This window comes from Lagopus muta, chromosome 14 (assembly GCF_023343835.1).
Source record: "Lagopus muta isolate bLagMut1 chromosome 14, bLagMut1 primary, whole genome shotgun sequence".
Taxonomy (NCBI): Eukaryota; Metazoa; Chordata; class Aves; order Galliformes; family Phasianidae; genus Lagopus; species Lagopus muta.
The window spans coordinates 12,469,288-12,491,246 of record NC_064446.1 but is presented as its reverse complement, the minus strand read 5'-3'; the positions used below and the strand labels follow the sequence as shown (position 1 = coordinate 12,491,246).

Genomic DNA, 21,959 nt, shown 5'->3' with positions numbered 1-21,959 from the left:
GTGCATCCTCATGCACGGTAAGCCCTGAAGCTGAGCTCTTGCAGTCTAACCTTCAGGCCATCCCCGTAGCAGCGTGATTGACACATTGCTAATAGAGGATCATAACTTGAAAATGAGGGTAAGCGCTGGGAGCAGATGAGTGTTTAAATAACAAAGAGCCTCTTTTTATGCAAATGCCCCAAGCAATAAAGAACAAAGAGAGAGGATCTCATCCCTCTCCTGCCCTCTGAGAGCCGGGGAAGTGGAAGCAAATCGTTCCTGCGCACCAGCGAAGGGTTTTGTTCTCCTCGGCAGCTGGGGTGAACGATCCGGCTCCTTCCAGCCCTCTCTTTCCCTCTCCCCACGCTCTTCTGTTGATCCAGCACTCGATTTATCCGTTCGTTTGGTAAGCTGGAAAAGTGCCCGCGCTTAAAGGTATCTACCAGAATGGAAATAATGCTTTTTGGAACGGGCACACTTACTGTCACAACGGGATTCTCTGCCTGTAGCCGACGTGAGGATGCTGCCCCTGTAAGTGTTCTTGCTGTTCTGCACGTGTGAGCTTGAAATGCTGCTGGGGGGGGAGGGAAGAAATCAATCGGAGTTGGAGTAAAACCCATAGGTGGAGAGCTGCGGTGCTGCATGTTCCCATGGGCATCCGGATTCCCGAGAAACCTCTGCTAATCCCAGCTGTAATTATTATCAGTAAACATTTTGCTGTCGGGAGCAGGTGAGTGCGGCTCCAAGGAACTGGCGTATATCCAAGGAATCTAAATGCAGTCACTGTGATACTGAAGTGGCACCAGGGAACAGACGGTGTGTTTTCTTACCGTTTCTCGACTACGGTGACTGAGGCACAAAAAGGCCCATAATCGATCCATAAATCCACGGCCATCACTGCCTGCCATGCATTCCACCTCTACCACCAAGTACCAGGTGGGAGAGGATGATTCCAGTGATTCTTTTTGCCATAGGCTGCGTTGGTGACTTCTCCTTTTTCTCTCCAAATTCTTACAAAACATTTTCTGGTTGTTTTCTTGGTAGAAAATCAGATGTTTTAGAGGTCCGTCCTGCTTGTTTTTTCCTTTTAGTCTTTGGTATTTCCAAATGTGAATTTGTTTCATTGTAATTTTGGTATACAGGAAACCAACGTTTTAACCCAACCTCATGTTTTGCCCCAAATGTTCATTTTCAACAGAAGGGCTGTTTGTGGCTTGATATCACAACATGTCCACGTGAAAACGGAAAAGTGGAAGTTGCATAAATTGGAATGGGATGTCAGCGATCCAAAGTAGCAACTATTTAAAAAAGAAAAATAACAGTGATCCAAAGTGCAAATTCCAAAAAGATCCAATGCTCTTCATTAGAACTGGTATACGGTTGCCAAAGCACAAAAATCAGTTTTGTGCAAATAGTTTTCCCAAAGCCAATGTGTAGAGATGGAAAGGTTGCTGAACTCTCACTGAGCAGGTTATAAAAGAAGTAGTGCTGGTGTTTTCAGCTCAATAGCCAGAAAGTCTCATGCAAACCCACAGGTATGCACAAGTTCTGAAACGGAGCAAAAATGAATTGAAACATTGAAACTTGTGTGTATTTTAACCTTGGTCTGCCATCCTTTCCTCATGCAAAGTGCTTTCATTGGGTCTCATCCCTTTTGTTTTTGCAGCAATGAGCCTGATAGGAAAGCAGAATGAAAATTAATCTAAGGTAGCGCTGATAATTGTGCCCCATCTCAGTCCCTGTGCTGTTCTCAGCCTTGCAGTGACTGTCTGCCTTCCAGAAGCATCTGGCACGTGTTTGTTCTCTTCCCTCCTCAGGGGAAATCATTTTCAGCTGAACGATTTGTTCAGAGTTTTTTAAGAATAAGCATGCATGTGATGCTGAATAGTTGCTAGAACAAGGCATGGCCATAGAAAATTCCTCCTAGAATAGAGGAAAATGAATTTTGTGAGGTTGATTGAGATGTGCAACTTTCTATTCAGTGACTTTTTTTTTTTGAACTCTGCTATTTTTTCATGTCTTCCTTGGATTATTTTCATGGGCCATAGCAATTTACTGCCAGCAGTCACAGGTGGACTTTTTAGAGCAATCCAAAAACAATTGATGAGGAACAGATGTTAGCATCTACTTACCTGGTTTAGCTTCTTAACTGGCAGTTCCTGTTGCATGACTCTAGTTACTGAAGTTGTGTTTAGCCAGGAGGACGTGTTGGACATGAGGATTTGGAGGATATTTCATAGAGTCACAGAATCATTAAGGTTGGAAAAGAACTCAGAGATCCTTGAATCCAACCCCAGCCTTCCCTCTCCATGCCCACTGACCGCATCCATCAGTGCCACGTTTCCATGGTTCTGGACCACCCCCAGGGATGGTGACCCCCCACTTCCCTGGGCAGCAGTGCCACTGCATCACTGCTTCTCCAGAGAAGAAATTGTTCCTAATTTAAATTGGTTTTGGATGGCCTTAGTACTGTTCACATTGGTTAAAGGATTGCCTTTTACAGAATTACAGGTGAATTACTGTTATCCTGTAGTTACTCCATCAGCAGTGTTGCACTGAGGCCTGCTTCTGCTCTCATTGAATAAAATTAATCTCTATGCAGAGGATTTTGCTCCTTTTAAAAGAAAAGCCTTTTCCACCTAGGGATTTTGATGGCATATTTAAAAAAAAAAAAAATAAAAATAAAAATTACCATTCCTTTACATTTAAAAATATGCAATATGTTTGAATGAAGATTTTTTTGATGTCACCTATGGAGACTTTCAGAGGGGCCGAGTCCTGGGTAATCATATCTGCAAACCGCTCCCAAGCTATCTGGCAGCCCGAAGTCAACATGCAAATTGGAAGCAGAGGACTTGTTTCTCCAGAAATGCCATATCCCCAGGGTGTTCCAGGGCAATGAACACACCTGTGCTGATTTTATTTTTAATTTTTTTTTTTTCTGTGCTACCACATCTAGAGCTTTGTCCCCAGCTGCTGCCAGCAACCCAGATGACAGGAGGATTCCTCTGCTCTCCCACAGGGCTCCAGGCTGTGCTCAGAGCATGATCTCACTGCTTCTGTGCTTACCCAGGGGGGTAAGGGCTTTCCTGACTCCTTTCTCTATGAACAAAGAGGAAGGCAGAACACAGGCACCAGATGTGATGATGAGCATCTCTGTGCCTCAGCATCCCTCGGTGTACAACAGGGAATATATCTCCTTTGTTGCACTTCAGTGGGCTTCCATTTGTGATTGTTCACAAAGGCAGAAGCAGTAGAAATGGAATTTTTTTGGAGTATGTTTAATTAATCACTTGAAGATTTATTACTGCTCCAAGGGGGTTTCACTCTACACTAATTATTTTTTGTCCCTTATCCCAGTGACAACTTCATCTCCCTATCACAAAAACATTTACAGGCACTTTAAGCATCTCTTTGGAGAGTAAAAATTGAGGAAATTGTTTCTGACAAAATAAATACTTTGATCTGTTACTAGAAATACCAGTTGTGTTGGTTCATACGACAGAGGTTTTTGTGGCTTGGATAGTGTGTGGGGTCATCCAAGGGGGGGTGCTGGGACTAGATGACCTTTAAGGTCCCTTCTAACCTGAGCCATTCTTTGGCTCTATGAATCATCATTGCTTATTTGGGCTACAAAGAGATGGGGGTGATTCGTTTTACCAGCATCTCAGTAGGTCTGTACACAGCTTACTCTCTTGGCAATATAGATTCTCCAGAAAGACACCAGCTGGGCTGTCTGTCTTCCTGTAACAGGACAAACAATTACATTTGGTAACTCTAGGTGTAAAAATATAAACAAAAACAAAAAATATAAACAAATTATAAAAATATAAACAAATCTTCCTGGGAAGATCATGGAACAGATCCTCCTGGACAACATGCTCGGTCACATAAAGAATGAGCATGTGATCCGAGACAGCCAGCACGGCTTCACCAAAGGAAGGTCATGCCTAACTAATCTTGTGGCCTTCTATGATGGAGTGACGGCATTGGTGGACGAAGGGAAGGCGACCGATGTCATTTACCTGGACCTGAGCAAGGCCTTTGACATGGTCCCCCACCACATCCTCGTCTCCAAATTGGAGGGAAGTGGATTTGATGGGTGGACGACCCGATGGATAAGCAATTGGTTGAAAGGCCGCAGACAGAGGGTGGTGGTCAATGGCTCTATGTCCAGGTGGAGGCCGGTAACAAGTGGTGTCCCCCAAGGGTCTGTCTTGGGACCGGTGCTCTTTAACATCTTTATTAATGACATCGATGAGGGAATTGAGTGCACCCTCAGCAAGTTTGCTGACGACACCAAGCTGAGTGGTGCGGTTGATACGGTGGAAGGAAGGGATGCCATTCAGAGGGACCTCAACAGGCTGGAGGGCTGGGCTCGGGTGAACCTGATGAGGTTCAACACGGCAAAGTGCAGGGTTTTGCATTTGGGCCGGAAGAACCCCAGGCACCTGTACAGGCTGGGAGGAGTGGTCCTTGAGAGCAGCTCGGCAGAGAAGGACCTGGGGGTCCTGATGGACGAGAAACTGAATATGAGCCAGCAGTGCGCTCTGGCAGCTCGAAAGGCAAATGGGATCCTGGGCTCCATCAGGAGAGGGGTGGCCAGCAGGGACAGGGAGGTGATTGTCCCTCTCTACTCGGCTCTTGTGAGGCCCCACCTGGAGTACTGTGTCCAGGTGTGGAGCCCTCAGTACAAGAAAGACATTGAGATTTTGGAAAGGGTCCAGAGGAGGGCGACTAAGATGATCAGGGGGCTGGAGCACCTCCCCTATGAGGACAGGCTGAGGGAGTTGGGCTTGTTCAGCCTGGAGAAGAGAAGGCTGCGGGGTGACCTCATTGCAGCCTATCAATACCTGAAGGGAACCTACACCCAGGAGGGGAGTAAACTCTTCAAAAGGGCTGACAACAGCAGGACTAGGGGAAATGGTTTTAAGTTGAAGGAGGGAAGATTTAGGTTAGATGTTAGGGGGAAGTTCTTTACTAGGAGAGTGGTTAGGCCCTGGAACGGGCTGCCCAGGGAGGTTGTGGATGCCCCGTCCTTGGACGTGTTTAAGGCCAGGTTGGACGGGGTCCTGGGCAACCTGATCTGAATGTGGATGTTTGGTGGCCCTGCTAGGCAGGGGGGTTGGAACTACATGATCCTTGGGGTCCCTTCCAACCCGGGTGATTCTATGATTCTATGATTCTATGAAATGAAGGATGCGAGCTCTTATATGTAGCCCTGTTGGTACTGCAGATCCACTGGCATCCCTCTGGCTCCATGTGCCATTTTGCTCTTGGGCTGGCCCAGCTCTCTCACAGGACAACTGCTTAGAACTGCTGTGCTACTTGCGTTGTTTGCTTGGGGTGTTGCTAAAATGAAGCCTCTGGTGCTTCCTTTGAGGGCAACCAAAGGTTGGGATGAGTGGCATGAAGAGGTGGAAACAGCGTCCTTGCTGTGGTTTGTTTCTTGGAGTTTTGCCTTAAGGCAGGCTGTGTTCCCTGCAGAACTCATGGCTGTGTGCAGATTTCTGACTGCAGCTGTTTCTTTGTAAGGCTGTGGTTCCCATGCATGGGGCAATGTGCTTCTCCCCCTTTTGCTCTGCGCCTTTTGTGCTTTCACACCGCCACCTCTGTTCCTCATCCAGATTTCCCAGCTGCTCGAAATAGGATAGAGAAGCAACCAAAAACTGGGAGCTTAACCTCAAATGCCCTGACAATGTGATACTTTCTGATTAAAGCTCTTACGGATGCTACGGAAAACAATCCATCTTTCTTCAGGCTATTGACTTTCGTATAAAGAGCAATGCTGAGCGATGTCCTTCCTCCAGAAATCTCAGAGGCAGTTTAAATGCTGCTTCCTGGGAGGACATTGTTCTCATCTAAACGTGATGGTTTTCTGACTAAATTAAATTTCTCCTTATTCAGCTTCAATGCTGTCAGCCCTGCTACTGAAAATAGGATTTTTCCATAGGTGAAAGTTTCTAAATGCTGGACTGGCAAGAGGCAGATTTGTGCCAGACTTTTTAAAAAATTACGAGTCTATTTAAAATTCCACTTTAAAAATTAATAGGAATTAATTTCAAGATGGTTCTTCCATGTGAAGTGCCTTTCAGGCAAGTAGTTTCTGTTCTTCCCTCTCCCTCTATATTACCCACATAAGCATGCATTGCAATTTGGTGTGGCTGGATAACGCGTAGTGATGAACACTGCTTTCAGGTATCTGGGCAGGGTGTTGTGGCCCTCCTTGCCAATTTGCTGCCACTTTTCAGCTGTTGCTCCTGTTGTCATGTGGGTGACAGCATCTGCTGGTGAGCTGAGGTGAAGCTGGGGAAAAATAATATGATTTTGGTAAGATCTCTGAAAGGTTTAAGCTGTTCCCAGACAGCGGAACTCTTGTTTTCTTTCCTGATAAAGAAATCAAGAGGGGTTACTAATCTGCATGTGCTCAGCTGCTGGTTTCATTGGGAACCTGGGCTAAAAACATATAAAAGTACCAATTTAATCTGCTCAGCTGAGACTCTGGCTTGTGCCTTTGTATCTGCAGTATCTACTGGTTATTTAACAGCAATGTCCTGCTCTTCCTTTCTAGGCCCCCCATCCTTTTCCTCTCCCTGATGCCATTGACCAGAGTTCCTCAAGTGCTCCTCTCCACTCTAGCAAGGCTCAGAGTTTGTCTGCTGTCTCAGCAGCTCTGCAACCCTTCTCCTGCCCATGGGATGCTTCCTCCAGCACCACCTGGTAAGTCTCCTTCTTTCCACATTCAAATCCCTCTTAAAAACATACAGTGCCTGTGAAAAGTAGATGCAGAGATCCCAGGGAAATCCATGCTGGAAATGGTAAATCAACATATTTTCCCTTGCTTGTTTTTATTATTTTTTTTTGTAACCATAAATCTGAAGGAAAAAAAAAAAAAGAATCAAGTCTTAAAACAAGCTGAGATATGTTTTTGGTATGGATGCATGCAGAACAAAAGATGGCCTATTTTAGCTAGCAGATTTTGAAATGCTGTCTTTGTTTTATTCGACTGATTTAGAGTGAGAGGAAGCTATATGTTAATTCTGTGTATTAGGTGGGGATGAGAAATGGGAGAGGCTACCATTTGTTGGGCCTTTTCTTGCATTTCTTGTATTTCAGTGGTACTTCAGTTGGCTCTTCAGTCAGACAATTGCCTTTGTGAAACTGGCCAAATCATATTTATTTTGCAAACAGGTTGTTTCTTTTTCTTTCTTTTTTTTTTTTTTTTTCATGCAAGCATTCTAGCTTTCAGCTGCATGGTCTTAAGGAGAACTTCATCCTTCCTCCCATTTTGATGCCAAGCTTTGCTTGTTTTATGGTATTTGTTTTGAAGCTAGGGAAGATTTTTGGTCTTGTGAGTAGTGTGGTCTGATGGATAAGGAAGGCGCTTGAGCCAGAGATGGCTCTAATATTTGGAATACTGAAGAAATGGAAAGAGAAGTTAATGCTGCCTATGTGTAAAATGTCATTATTATGAAGGTTTGAGTCTTCTGTACACTAAATGTGTTCTAGAGAGCCTGATTAAAGTCTAGTGATGACATGACTCAGTTTATATGAATGATTAAAGTGAATGCGTGAACTGCTTGCAAACCATCTGGTTCCTCTCATCTGGCAAAGCAGCAGTGTTCACTGCTCTGATCCACATCCTGGTTGAGTCCTGGATGGTCAGAGCTGATCAAAGTGTTAATTCCCTCCGTCCCTGATGTTATCTTCATAGGGGCTATCTCAGGTGGTCACCCAGTTTATGGTAACTGTTGAGTCACAGCCTGAGCCACTGATTGAGCACCTGGGGAAAGGATCTGGTCAGCCTTGAGAGCACAGGTGAAGGCAATTCAGCTGTGCAATTGGGGTGGAGCCTGGCTGCACCTCTCTTAGACCTAAGTTAAAGGCTGACAGCCACTGAGGAAGGATCTCTGGTTGAAGATCCCTCCCTTGTGGAGTTTTCCTTGTTGAGCCCAGATCTTTGGAGATGGGTGAGCAGTTTTCCTTTGCCACACCATTCCATTCACACTAGTCCCTTTGCTACTACACTCCTGTATTACCCTTCCATCACTCTGACCTTTCTGATTGTTACACCCAGCAAAGAGCACATATGTTATCCCTATCAAATGCCCACACATAGGCTTTTTCCTGGACACAGTTTCATCTTGTAGTCTTGAATGTACAAATATAAAGAATTGCTGAGGTGAATGTTACATGTTTATTGTCCAAGGTCAGTGTTTGGTTTCAGTATATTTCCTGTTATGTGTGATGCTTCATTACTAATAGGAATTGTTGGGATAGCTGCTGTGGAGCTCGCACAGCTCTCATGACATCACAGGACTTCTATTAAATATGTCAAAATGGCAGCAATCAACAAGCTTCTGGGCCAGCTCTCAGAAAGGCCAGTCATTCGCCTTGGTCTGAGGGGTGGCTGGAAAGCAGATTTTGCCCAGCTCATTTCTGAAGGTACGAGTGTTGTTTAAAAATTCCCAGCAACATCTGGAAATCTCTTATGCCCAGGTGGAGTGGAAATGTTATTAACCTTGAGTGAACAGTTTGCTTTCTTTAAAAAATGAATCAAAGGGATGTGTTTTGATACATTAAGAAATGCATGTCGTATAACTGCTGCTCTCTGCCTGCCAAATCCAAGAACTGCTCAAGCGTGGGAAAGAGCAAAGAGAAAAAAAAAACAATAAAAATTATCGAAGCCTAAAGGAAATATTAGGAAAGGAGATGAAAGATATCCACCTGAGATGTGCGTGCAGCAAAGGTTTTTTATCCCCTGCTGGTGTTGTGTGTTTCCTTAGAAAGGGAATATACAGATAGGTAAAATTTGCATGAATAATAATCGTGCCAATAATATGGTCAGTTTGTAACCCTTGGCTTAAGGCCAAAGGTTCTCCTTAGAGAAAAATGCATTGTTTACTTGCAAGTAGCAGGAATTCTCCTGCTCTATGGATCTCTCCTCTGCAGATCTTCTAGTGTTTTAGTGACAGAATATTGGCCTCCATTGGCAGCAATGGTCACAATGCAGAAAGAGGTAGTGCACTTTTGTAGTGTTACAGTTAGGAGAAATTTATAACCAGTGGGGAAGGCTAGGAGGAGTTTGGAAATGGTAGCTCCAGCTTTATGCTGCTGAGATGATGTTTGCAATGCAGCCAGTTTATTAAAAATGTGAGGGTTTGTCCTTATGCAGAAGTTATGGAGGTTTGAGCAGCAGCCAGGATGCCATCTGCGTGTGTCCAACTAAAGTCCCAAGCACTTTGTAGAAGAGACGTTGTGCTCTCCCCACTCAAAGCTCCCAACAACTGTTCCAGCCAGGTGGTCATGGAGGAATTATACAAGATTAGCAGACTGCGGGCAACAAGCAGACGGCTAACCTTGTCTGATTCCAAGCCAGCAAGATGATCTCTAAATTAAATTTACAAGATTGATCACAGCTTTGCTGGTTGATGAAGACCAGACAAGCCAGAAGAGAAGAGATGTGAGATAGAAATTGGACTGGAGGAGTTTTCTCATGATGATGGTAGAATGCACAGCTCAAACCACAGAGATGGAATTAGTACTGGCTCTCCAAACCAAATTGTTCCAAAACACTGAGGTTTTTAATATGTTACAATCCAAATGTAATATCTCAGGACAGCGACTCATCTTTTATCCTGGAGGAGTCAGATGGAAAGTACGTTAGAAGTTGAAATTTGTCTCCACTGGGGGAACTGCGCGGAGTCGTGGTGATGTATGGGATCTGTGCAATGAGAAGTGTGGGCATGTTCTCCCTATGATTTATCTGTTGCATAAGTTCTTCCACTTTCTAGTGTTTCTTTTCTGTTGGCTGCAGCCGAATGCAATAAGAGGTTTTCTCTGGGCTCCTTTGCAATGGGACTGTACTGGGGTGTCAGTGTGTAAGAGCTCCGTTAGGGATGTGGAAATGTGAATGGAAAGCAAGGAGAAGCTAATACAAATGATACAGAGCAGTGGAAGCTGATCTCAGAGTAGATATGGCAGATTTGATGCCTTCTATACATCAGGTGCTTTAGCATATGAAGTTAAAATAAGGAGGAATGGCTGGATTAAACAACTCAAGATTATGAGTTCTTCACTGCCAGCATTTGGGGCATCTGTAAAAGGACTTTGTACAAATCTAATTCCATAGAGAACTAACAGGGAGTTTGGGTTATGCAAGACCAGGCTGCTGTCAGAATAGAGCGGGTCCATGACCAGGCTTACATGGAAAGCTAATGCCATTTTCATGTTAATGCTAGGATCAGAATTAGACCTAGGAAGGTTGAGTAAGCCTAGTTTCCATAAGTGAAGAATTTACAGCATAAAGGAAAGCCTGAACATGCTTTTTTGCTGGGCTGCACCGCAGAAGGGGCAAAGGACAAAGTAAATGTTTTTTCTTGCAGATCTGGATCCTGAATCACGTTGGCAATGCTTTTTTTCCCTCTAAAATTGCTGAATATTTGGTGCTCCCTAAGAATCTTATCCTATCTTTCTTTCTGTGATTCTCTGCACCTCCAGTTCCCACTCATACCCCACCGTAGAGCTGGCTGGCCTCCATCCAGTTACATGCCTCTGATTTGTCTTTGCTGATTCTCAAGTAGCATCTATACCTAAGCCAGGAATAAAACTGTACTTTCAAAAATTACCCCATGCAAATTTGCAGAGAGACTGATTAAAAATTTCTTGTTATCCCTGAGAAATCTGAGATCCTCTTAAGAAAGAGAAATACTCTGTTTTCTTTTGTTAACCATTGGAATCTTCTTAGAAATTCTATCATACTTCATTTTTAATGTCTGTTACTAGAACAACCAAGGTGGCATATTGAAAAATGCTTGTCAAAAATGCACTATTGTTCTTTTATCAAGAGTAAATGCTGTTTATCTCACAACCCAATCATATTTTTTTTCCTGAGGTAATTATAGACCTAGGCAAATAGGAATCAAAGTTGATGTATTTTCTTCATTTATTGCATTAGCATTCATCTTTCCTTGTTTTTTCAAGAAAAAAACCCATACAAAACACCTTGTTTTGTGATTTCTTTTTTGTGAGAGTTCTGCTGGTTTACTGAAGTTGGCAAGGGACCACATCCAAGCAGTCTCTCTTGCAACGTGATGGTGGGGTGCTGCTCCAAGCAAACACCTCATTAAATTCACGTTGACAAATGCACCTTCTCGGGAGTTCTGTGGTGATTCTGGTTGGGATTTTGCTCACCCAACCTCATCTCTGAACACGTTTGAACTGGCTCCTGGATTGGAGTGCTTTCACAGATAGCCAACGTTTATTGCCCTCTATTTTCTCTTTCTCTTTTTACTCGGGAAGACTGGATGATAAGCCCAGGTTACGTACTTCATTTTAAAATGCTTAAAATGAGATGAGATGAATTCTATCTTCCAGTTCCTTTAAAGCTATTTACTTGATTTTCTTCCTGGTTGCTTCTGGCAAGAGACCGCTTCAGATCAGCTCTGCTTGCAAGAAGAGTTTCTCACTCAATTCCTCCAAGGCTTGACCTTTCTCCAGCTTTTCCGTTTGTGCCACCTGCTTCCCACATTTGACACAACCCTAAGCAGTTGTGTGTTATTATTCCTTTTTTACCATCCTTAGAGTTACGTTTTACAGCAGTCACCTCTGAAACTTTTCCCCTAGCAAATACAGGCTGTGTTTACCAGCACTTCCATGAGAGGTGCCAAGCTGCTAAAATCAATATTGTGTCACTTAAATACCGTCCTCACTGCGACATCTTCAAAACTGCTGCTTGTCCAAGGTATAAGAGTGAGAGAGAGGAAGGATATGAGGCAGCTCTCTTCCCGTATTAGATATATTTGCCCCTTTATTTCTACCTACCTTACTTACCCTGAAATTCACTTTCCAGTGGTGAGGGTTGTTTCTTTAGCTCAGAAATCAGAATACTGTGAGATGAATGAACATAAAAGCAGATCACAGTTCAGCACGACCTGAACAAGACTGTGATAATGTGGCTGCAATTTGTCCACTTTGGGGCTCGGTTTGAGTAATCACTTCCCCAGCACGGCATGGTTACATAAAGTGGAGCTCCTTGATCATATTCCCATTTTACTGCTTGCTTAAATGTAATCCTGTGCCTTTATGTGCTCTTGGGGGCTTTTAGCTGAGTCTTAGGACAATGGTGTAAGGAAAGCTTGTAAGAGTTAAAGAGATTTTTTGGGGGAAAGGGACTGATGAGGATGTTCACTGGGGGGGAAGGAGAAGCTGATTGATGTCCTGAGCTTTGTCAGCTGCGTTGAAGTAAAGTCCTTTCCTCTGGTATGAGAGATGGGATAGCTTCATCCTTTCACTGCCATAGCCTGTTCTTGAGGCTGAGGGCCATGGTGCAGCCACCTTACTAACTCTGCCTCTGTTGTGTGATTACAACACAGGAATCCTAGGATGCGTCTGCCAGAGCTGGGTGAACGTGCACAGGGAGGGAGAGAGAGAAGGAGGGAGGAGGGGGAACATCTACAGCAAACCCCCAGAACACCACTGAGCTGAAAGAACGGCTTTCAGGAAGCAGATGAAGAAATGATTTATCAAGAAGCAGGTTTGACTCTTGCCAGGGTCTTGCTGAGCACCATCTTTCCTTTCAGCTGAGTCTGTGTAGCATTCAGAGGCTGGTTGCGAGGCTTTGATAGGCAACTTTACGTCTTGCTCCCCATTACCTAAGCTATGGTGAGGGAGCTTCAGCCTTTGAAAAGGGGAAGCATGAGAGTAAGGAACACACAGGTATGAATGTCTTGCACTTTGCTAGTGCAGTGTGGGGCAGGTGGATTGTGCCAAATAAAAGAAAGAATTTTCTTGCACTTTTTGCTGTCCTTATGGAGCTGATGCAGTTGTGGAGAACCTGCTGGGCTCAACCCTGCTTTATCTTGTCAGTAATAGACCTGTACATAGACAAGTTCTGGTCAGTTCTGTGAAGGGAGGTAAAATGCAGTAGTTTTTAATGGGGAAGTCTTTAAATGCGCGGGGTGGGGGGGCTTCCAAATCCCTTGGAAACATTGCTTTGGAAGCTGATGTCTCTTACCCTTGACACAGCCCACCGAACTCTGGCCCTGAGGCAGCTATATTAGCCTTCAGACCACCTCTTTTCACCCTGCAGAATGTGAAAGACGAACACACAGAATGGAGATCTCAGTTGGGTGAATCACTGAGGACATCTCTTCCCTCCAGCACCCAGGGGGACCAGTTACTAATTTCTTATTTCAGCGTCGTGGTTACTGGCCTATTGTCTCGTGGGTGAAACTGCATTGGGTCCCACAGCTAAACTGCCAGTGTTCAGTGGAGCATGTGGGCTTTCAGGCCTTTTACTGCTGTGGGTGGGAAGATGAACCTCAAGAGAGGGTTGTCCTTTGCCCTGTGTTATCAGGGTAACAGTGTACTTTGCACCATTAAAACTGCAAATTCATGGTTGGCAAAGTAAGCAGACTCTCTATTTTTGTTCAAAGGAGGCCTTTGAATCTGCCAAATACTTGTGAGACCATAAAACTTGCAAAGGGTCTGGAACAGGGCTGATTTACAACTGCTTTGTGGACACAGTTTTCTCCGCTTACTGGTCCTAAGCTTTATTTGCTTTGGATGAACACGGCTGTGCGTGTTTCGGTGTGACATTTACAATCTTCCTCATGCAAATTGGCCAAGCAGCAGCCCAGGGACAGCAGACCGTGAACTTATAAGGGTTGGCAGGGAGGTTGTGTGGCCGGGTCAGCACCACCAGGGTGTGATTTCTCTTCCTGCAAAGAGGGAACTGGATCAGTTGCTGTGGAAGGATGCTCAGGACAACTGTCTGAGGAAGAATGATGCTCTTCTTGCTTCAGTTGCCCTTTATCTCAGCAAAATCAAACTAATAGTTTGGAATCATGCTGCCCCGTTTCAAGCCTTCAGGCTTTTTTTTTTTTTTGCTGAATCATGCTTTTTGGTGTCAATGGCAAGGAGTTGGAATTAGATGATATCTAAGGTCTCTTCCAACCCAAACTATTCTATGATTATTTGTCTTTTTGACTGGTTTTAAGAAAAGCTCTAAGAGCTCTTTCACAAATGTAAAAATAAGCTGATAAAATTTTGTTAAAAGGAAGGAAAAAAGAAAAGAGAACTCAGTTTGGAATAAAGATTTGAATGTCAGCCTGGTAACAAAATATTTTGAAAGGAGTGAAAATGTGGTTCAATAATAGGAATAAGGTTTTTTAAGGGTTACCATAGGGGATGCTATCAAGTCCCCATGGCAGTGTGGGGAAAAAAGACATAAAATAGGAATGCTGGTAAAATGGTACTGGACTGTAGAGCCTGATGGGTGGCTGTGGAGGGGTTGTGAGCAACAAATCCACCTTGCAGCTGTGCGGTGCTGCATAAGGTGAGATACTGCAGCGATCCAAAAAGAACAGAGATGCTGCTTCTGCCAAGATCTCAGAGCAATGTAAACTATGCAGCAAGAACTGGCACAGCTTTCTTGTTTGGCTAGATATGGCACTGATTTATATTGGAAGGCGTTTCATGCAGCGGGACACTGTAGGGATGCAGTTGCTTGTGATTTACTCATTGTGCCAAACTTGCTTTGTGTCTTATTTAAAAACAAAAACCTGTGTAGCCTCTTTTCCCTCCCTCTCTCTCCTGTACTGGTCAGCACTAAATGCTGCTTGCCATTGAGGACATTTAAACTAATTTTTCAGAAGTGCTGATGAAGCAGAACGCACTTTTACTGCCATCAGAACATCTTGCTCAAGCTTGCTTCCTTGATTGTGTTTGTAAACCACTGACCTTAATGAGTTCAAACCCCAAGGAATGGATGGTGCAGAGGGTAGTCCCTGAGGGGCAGCCCATCTGGCTGTGTGTCTTGCAGGCCTAAATGACTTCATTACAAAGCAGTGTTCAGCTGAGTGCAGAGCAGGAAGGAAAGCTCAGCCTTCTTGCACCTACTGCTTTCTTCTTGCCCCGTTTGATCCCATGATATCTGCCAAGGTAATTGGCACACAGGCTGTGTTCCTCTTGCTGGGAGACCCTTTCATTACACAGCATGTTTCCAGCAAGCTGGGAAACATGGACTTTGCATGTCAGCACACTTATGTGCTGGTGTAGAGAAGGGCTGGCTGGCTGCCTCCTGATGCAGGGGACATGGAACTGGTGACAAATCTTTGATAGTAAAGGAAGGACAGGAGCAGGGCATAGCACAAAAAATGCAAGGAAACTGCTCTTTTGAAAGGACATCTTTACCTGCATTGGATGCTTTTTCCTCTCTGTCCCTCTCTCCTCTACCTTGACTGCCTGTTACCATCAGAGTCCTGTCACTGTGCCTAACTTCTGGTCTGCTCCTTTTCTAGAGTAGAGACATTTCTGTCCAGGATGCTGTGTGACTCTTTTTCCTCTTTTGTGCCACATGCAGTAAGTTGCCAAACCTTTACACCTCACAGCTACAGCCATCAATGTGACAGCACTGTGTGCCTCACCCCGGTCTTTGTCAGGCGGAGAGGGAACAGTGGATGGCTCAGCTAAAGTTTCTCCATCCTCCCCAGAGCACAACTCCTTCCATTTCTATTTGACCAAGGAAGCACGGGATCGATACTTTTGACTTGTCAGTATTCTGAGCTAGCTCCTTTTTTTTTTTTTTTTTTTTTTTTTTGCCCTGCTCACTATTACTGCTCTCTCTGCTGTACCTGTTTTATTTTTGATGCTCTTGATTTCCATCTCAGCTCCTTTGTGGTGTAACCTTTCCCCATCTTTAAGTTCATGGCCCTTGTTCTCTGTGTTTGATACATCTTTAAGTAGCTGTACAGTTTCTTTTCCCTCCTCAGTCCCTCCAGAACTGATATCACTTGGTCAGATCACTTTTTTTGTCCTATGGAGTCCAGCTCCACTTCTCCATCCTTTTGTTGTAGTTTAGGTCCCTTAGTCCCAGAACTATCTTGCTGCATCCCTGTCACATCTTCTGCATGTCTTTGTAATGATCCTTTGTTCAACTGCTGTCAGCAGCTGAACGTGGTTTCAAATATGCTGGAGTGTTTCTCCCCATCTGTTGTTGCTGAAGCTTTGCTGGTGAATCCTAAATATCTGAGCAAGGGGGAATGCAGGCATTCTCATTCCTATCTCAGTTCCAGGGAACTGGTTTGCTGAGAGATGGAGGTGGAATTATGCACTGAATTAAGCACAAATACCATGACCATGGGACCTCTCCACTGCTTGCAACAGAACAGAGCTCTGAGATCTTCTAGGATACCCTCCTTGATCAGAGCAGGGTCAAGACCACATTAGGGCTGCGTCCGTTTGCATTTTCTGCATCTGTAAGGACAGAGGCTCCAGAAACTCCTGGGCAATCTGTTCTAGTATTCAGTTAACCTTCCAATATGAAAAAAATAATAGCTTTGTGTTTGGATGGATTTTCTTGCTTTTTAGTTTGAGCCCTCTGCCTCTTGTGCTGACTCTGAGCACTACAGAGACGAGTTTTGCTCTCTCTCCTTTACTTGTCCCATCTGGTATTCATGCACACTGATAAGTTCCCTCTGAGCTTTCTGTCCTCTAAGGTAAACAATCACATCTCTCTCAGCCTTTCCTCATACACCAATCCCTTAATAACCATCATGCCCCTTCACTGGGGTTGTTTTGATGTGCCCATGTCTCTCCTGTCCCAGGGAACCCTGCACTGGCTGAGCACTTCAGATGTGTCTCACCAGTGCTGAGCAGAAGGGAAGGACCACCCATCCATCCCTCCTGCAGCCCAGGATGCTGCTCTGGGGACTGTAGGGACACATTGCTGGCTCATGTCCAACTTGTCTAAGAAGTCTGTGGTGTGCTCTGAGTGTATCAGCATTTTTCCATTTAATTTGTGTCATTAGCGTTTCATCTGGCTGCTGGAATAACTGCAGAGCCGTCTCTGTTTGTGTTAGATTGTTCCAGTTTATACTGAGTATTATCAGATTGAAATTTGATTTGAAATGGGCAAAAGCTGATTGAAGGGCCAAGGCAATTCTCTCCCTCATCATCTTCCAGAATAAGCACTGTTGTTGTAAGCTCAAAAACACCTGTGAATGAAAGAATGTTCTTAAATTTTTGGATGACTTCCAGCATCTATCTGTGGGGAGGATAATCTTTCTGTGAAGAAGAGACGGAAGCCTGTGTGTGTACAAGAATGGCATTAAACTGAGCCATCCTTCTACTCACATTTGTTCATAATCCACTGCATATGTTTTGGGGACTTTAAGTCCCAGTGTGAATTTCTTCTCGGGTAAAGGACCCTCTCACAATATGGTTTTTGGGGCCTTAGAGACAAGCAAATCTTCCTCAAATATTTTGAATCATTGATGGATGTTTGTTCCTAGCTTTAATTGTTCCGGCCTCGTTTTTGCCCTAGTGACTGCTGCTTGTGGCAGCAGGGTGAGATAGTGCCACGTCCCTATCAGAACCAAAACGCTTTAGAACAGCTTGCATCCTCCTGGGCTTGTCTGGGAGCAACGGTGGTGCTCTGCATGGTGATAGGATCATAGGAAACCTTGCCTCTGAAGCAGCAGTGAAGGCTTCCCAAGCTCCTTCAGAGACCTGTTCACTCAGCTTATGTTATGTGGTTATAGACAGTTTCCATGAGCAGAACTGCAGCTGCTTTGGCAATCCCCTCTCTCTCCTGTCATCACTGATAACTGACTGCAGCAGATGTGGAAACAACTCCCTAACCTTTCTCCTGCCCGTGGCAGTCCTCAGGCACTCCCATGTCCCCCTTCTTCCCACATCACCAGAAAAAGCCTATTTTGTGCTCAAATAAGAAAAAAATCCAGCGACGTAAAAAGTTGCTTTGCCACAGAGGGTCAGCAGAAGGTGGATTACACCCTGGAAATCCCCTGGCAGTTCTTAGAAAATAGGATTTAAATCTTTGTATAAAGGCAACTTTTATTAAGCAAACTGGTATCCAGTTGGCTCCCTGGAGTGCTGAGCTAGGTGAATTTAGGAAGCTCTTAGCTGGGAAATTGGAGGGACACGGTTATCTGTCATAGACTGAAAACCCTGCCTGCATCCCCAGAGATGATGCTTCGATAGAGATGCAGGAAAAAATCCTTGTGTAGTGAAAGCAATGAAGAGATTGTCTTCCAAGTGACAATATTTCCATTTAAAATCAAAAGAAAAGTCCCCAAGTCTCTTGGATGATCAATGAGGATTTTCTGATGCCCTTAAACACAGCAGCTTTCTGTATGCACGTGTATGGTGGTTTTATATGTGTTGATTTTTTTCCGTACAGCTGGCAGTTAGCATTTCACAGGCTGGTTTGAGAGCAAAATGGGCAACAGCCTTGTTTCTGAGAGCAACTCTAAAGGAAGGCACATCCAATACACTGGGGAGCACAGAACAAATGTCTGTGGATGCATGAGTGCACAGAGCTGCTTGGGGAAGACCTTGTGAACACAGCCTTTGGGCTTATCCTGGGCTGTCTGTGCTCCTAGGGGCAGTGCAAGGAGCCTGAAGGTTGCTGTCTTTTCTGCCAGCTGTCAATAGCTTTTGGCCTCTCTGAAGACCTGATGTCCCTGGGGTATGGCACACTTGGCCCTGTTTGCATGATGTGAAGTGCTATGTTAAATACATGGATTATGGCACTGGGAGTTGCTGTGTTAGTGTAAATCTAATCAGAGATCCTCCTTGATGGTTGTGTTTCTCTAGTGGAGATGAGCACTGTTTGCAAAGTCAGGTGAACTGCCATAGGAAGATGCATATTATTGTTAATGGCAGAAGAGAACTGAGGCTTTTCCAGAACTGGAGCCCAAGTACAGACAAAAGATATCTGAGATAGGGAGATGAGTCCTGGCTGCAGGAATAAAGTAGTTCTTTGTTCCTAACTGAACTTTATTTCTTCTTGCGTGATTTCTGGGGTTCTTTGTCCTTGTTCAGAGGAAGGGACACTGTGGAGAGATCAGACAGAGCCCACTGATGGGCGTGCTTCATCGTATGGCTGCAGGGACTCCAGGACAACACTGAGGCCACAGCAGTGCTGCAGTCACCTCTTTTCTGTTGTGTAATGGGAGCAGACGGACCTGGGGGTCATCACGAGTGTGTCACTGAGCTGCAGGGAAGGTGTGCTCTGAGTGGTTCCCTGAGGGGCTTGACCTTGAATCATGTAGCTGGAAAGGACCTGCTTGACCTCTGACTTGGAGTGTGGGGCCAGTTGGGCAGACAAGCTTGGTTCTGGCAGCTGGGAAATGCCCTTCATTCACCCAGCTCAGACACAGTCAAGGATGCCCTGTCTCCTCACATCCACACACAGACAAGGCTCAGTGGGTCTGTGTGGGGCTCAGCCTGTGTTGCTTTCCCTGCTGGCCCCACCGCACACCCTTACAGCCATCACAGCTTGCAGGCAATAACTGCATGTCAGCACTTCCAGCAGAGGCTGGATGTTGTCTGTAGTGTTGAAAGAAGATAGGCACAGGTAATTTTTAAGTTAATGAGACCTTCAGATGCAAGCTCTCTGAACAAAGATAATATACCCCCTTCTTCCTTTCCCTTCCATGTCTCCCAGTGCTCCCTTATTCCTATTTCAGGTGCTTCTGCTTCTGGAACGGCATTTATCATTTCTCCATCTTTGACAGCAGAGTTTTTTCCTCCCCTGCTCTCATTTTATCTTGCCCAAGGGGTCTGTGCTACCTTTTATTAGCTGACACTTCTCTTCTGTAGATGGAAATGACACTAATGGAATGTGGCTGAGGCTTTATTACAGAAATGCTGTTTGCCCTGCACAAGCAAACCTCCAAATAATCCCACAGGAAAGGAATACACCTTGAATGCAGGTGTGAGAGCTGCAAAAAAAAAAAAAAAAGCAAACAAAAAACACAGGAGGCAAGAAGACGAGGTGCTGATGATGTACAGGTCTCTACCTGGCTGTTACTCCTGCCATTGCCATGGCTTCTTGCCTGAAAGCTATGCCAGTAAAATGGCTGTGAAGGACGGTGGGTGCTGTTCTGGAAGCTTTGGGGTTGCTTCTGCTAGTAAGCAGCAAGGACTTTTGAGATGAAGGCTTGTTTCACCAAACCTGTCAAACCAAGGATACAGGGCAGCAGCTTTTTGCTTTTCCTGAGTATGAAAACCTGTGTGTGACAACTGAGGGGAAAGCACTACTGCGTCCCTTCTCTTCCCAATGTTAACAAGGTTGTGGTGCCCCTCTGCACAATGAGAAGGGAATGATAGCAATTGCAAAGAACCCTTGGGTACCATTCTTGTATCTTGCCTCTTGGCTGCTTCCAGCTCTAAGCCCAAGGACATAACGATAACCAAATTATGGCAGAGATAAAATGCTCAGAGAGCCAGAAATCAAGCATCTGGTAAGGGAGGATGGCAGCTGGCTGGGAAGAGTCGGGGTATGAGGGAGGTGACATTCACTGAGCAGCAGCCTCTGTGGCTGCTTTTCCATGTTATTGATGCTTGCTTTTCCCTCCCTCTTTTATTTTCATGGTGTGTCTGTTACATCTATGGCTCATTAAGCAACAAGATGCTAATACTGTCTGTAAGGCTGCAGGATAGACGCCCTCCCCCTCCTCTGTTCTTCTGTGCCTTAAGAACTATATATATTGGCTTTGTTTTGATTCTATGTCATCATATTCCACTGTCTCCCTTCATTCATAGTGTGGCTCAAAGGAGAATCAATTCACAAATTGGAAGCTCTTTGTTCTATTACCCTTCGTAAGGAATTTTTCCTGCATCTTTAAACAATTAACCCTGTTTGTACAAAAATGAGTTACATCTGTTAAGGGAGATGGGGGATGATACTGTTTCAATGGGAAAGCTCTAGATGTGGGACAAGAGTTAATCCAATTAACCTAATTAATCCAATGAATTAAAGTATTGTAGATGCTATGGAAGCAGAAACTTTTAGGCCAACCCACAGGAAAACACAACGAAACCAAACCCCAGAAGGCAACATGGGCAATCTGCAGCTGGTGCTCACTGTTCTCTTACTAACTCCCAGCCTGGCTAAATTTTGATGCAGAAAGTTTAGTCAGAAGCCTTATTTGGGCTGACTCACCATGGGAGCCGCCAGATCAAACAGCTGTGCCAGAGACCATCAAGCACTGCTATGCTTCACCTTCCCCAAAAATTCCTTCTCGCTGGCAGAGAGGCACAGGAGTTGTTTGAAATTTTCAAATCCTTACAACTGAGAAGGAACAAAGTTCTGTACAGGGGCACAAGTCAAATGACTTCCCTGCTTTGACAAAGAAAATGGGTGGGAGGTATTAACAGTAGTCTTCAAACACTTGAGCAGGAGCTGCAGGAAGGTAGATATCATTCCTCGTTTCTGCTAGGTACGAGGCAATTAGAAATGAACTGAAATGGAAGGAAGCAAGGAACACAGTAATTAGCAGAAAAACTGGTATTGTGGGACCAGCTCTGGAGCTCAGCATCCAGCAGTGTTGTGCCAATGTCTCTGCAAATCTTTAAGGTCAGTTTTAAGTATCTGCCTCAGTGTTTTGTCTTGCAGCCATGTAGTGGATATTACTTCATCTTCAGCAGTCTTCTTGGCTCCAGTCCACGTGATGCCAACCTCCCCAAAACTAACTTATTTTGGAGGTAATCCACTGCCAAATGTCTTCATCTGTCACTGACCTCGATCCTTTGCAATGCAGCTACCATCCAACAGAGGAATTACCTGTAGGTACATGTGTGCAGTCACCCACGCACATCCATAATTTATGTGCCTTTGATCGTAGATGAGGATTTTATTTATTGCACAGCCTTTCTTTCTTCCTTCACCAAAGCACTTAAGGGTGTTGTACATCATCATAATAAAACACATTCCATTAAAATACTGCCTCTCTAGAAAACCAGGTGGGGAAAGTGCAGACAAGGTAGGAAAACAAAGGGGAAAAGGAGAAAATGGGCAGTTCTATGCAGCTTTCATCTTTCCTTCTCTTTATTTTTTTTTCCCTTTTTTCCATTTCTCTCCATTTTTCTTTTTTCTTTTTTCTTTTTTTAAATCTTCTGTGGAGAAAGATCTTTCTGTTCTTGGAGCCATTCTTGTTGTTAATCCTTACAGC

At 44.5% G+C, this 21,959-nt stretch overlaps 1 long non-coding RNA gene across 1 annotated transcript in view; it reads left to right on the top strand.

Moving 5' to 3' along the window:
• The first annotated feature begins 6,558 nt into the window (after nucleotides 1–6,558).
• The window catches only part of LOC125700420 (uncharacterized), a 56,714-nt gene continuing 41,313 nt past the window's right edge, over nucleotides 6,559–21,959 (top strand). Inside the window, exon 1 of the long non-coding RNA XR_007379927.1 lies at nucleotides 6,559–6,699. This is a non-coding gene — a long non-coding RNA (uncharacterized LOC125700420). The remainder of the gene's footprint in view (nucleotides 6,700–21,959) is intronic.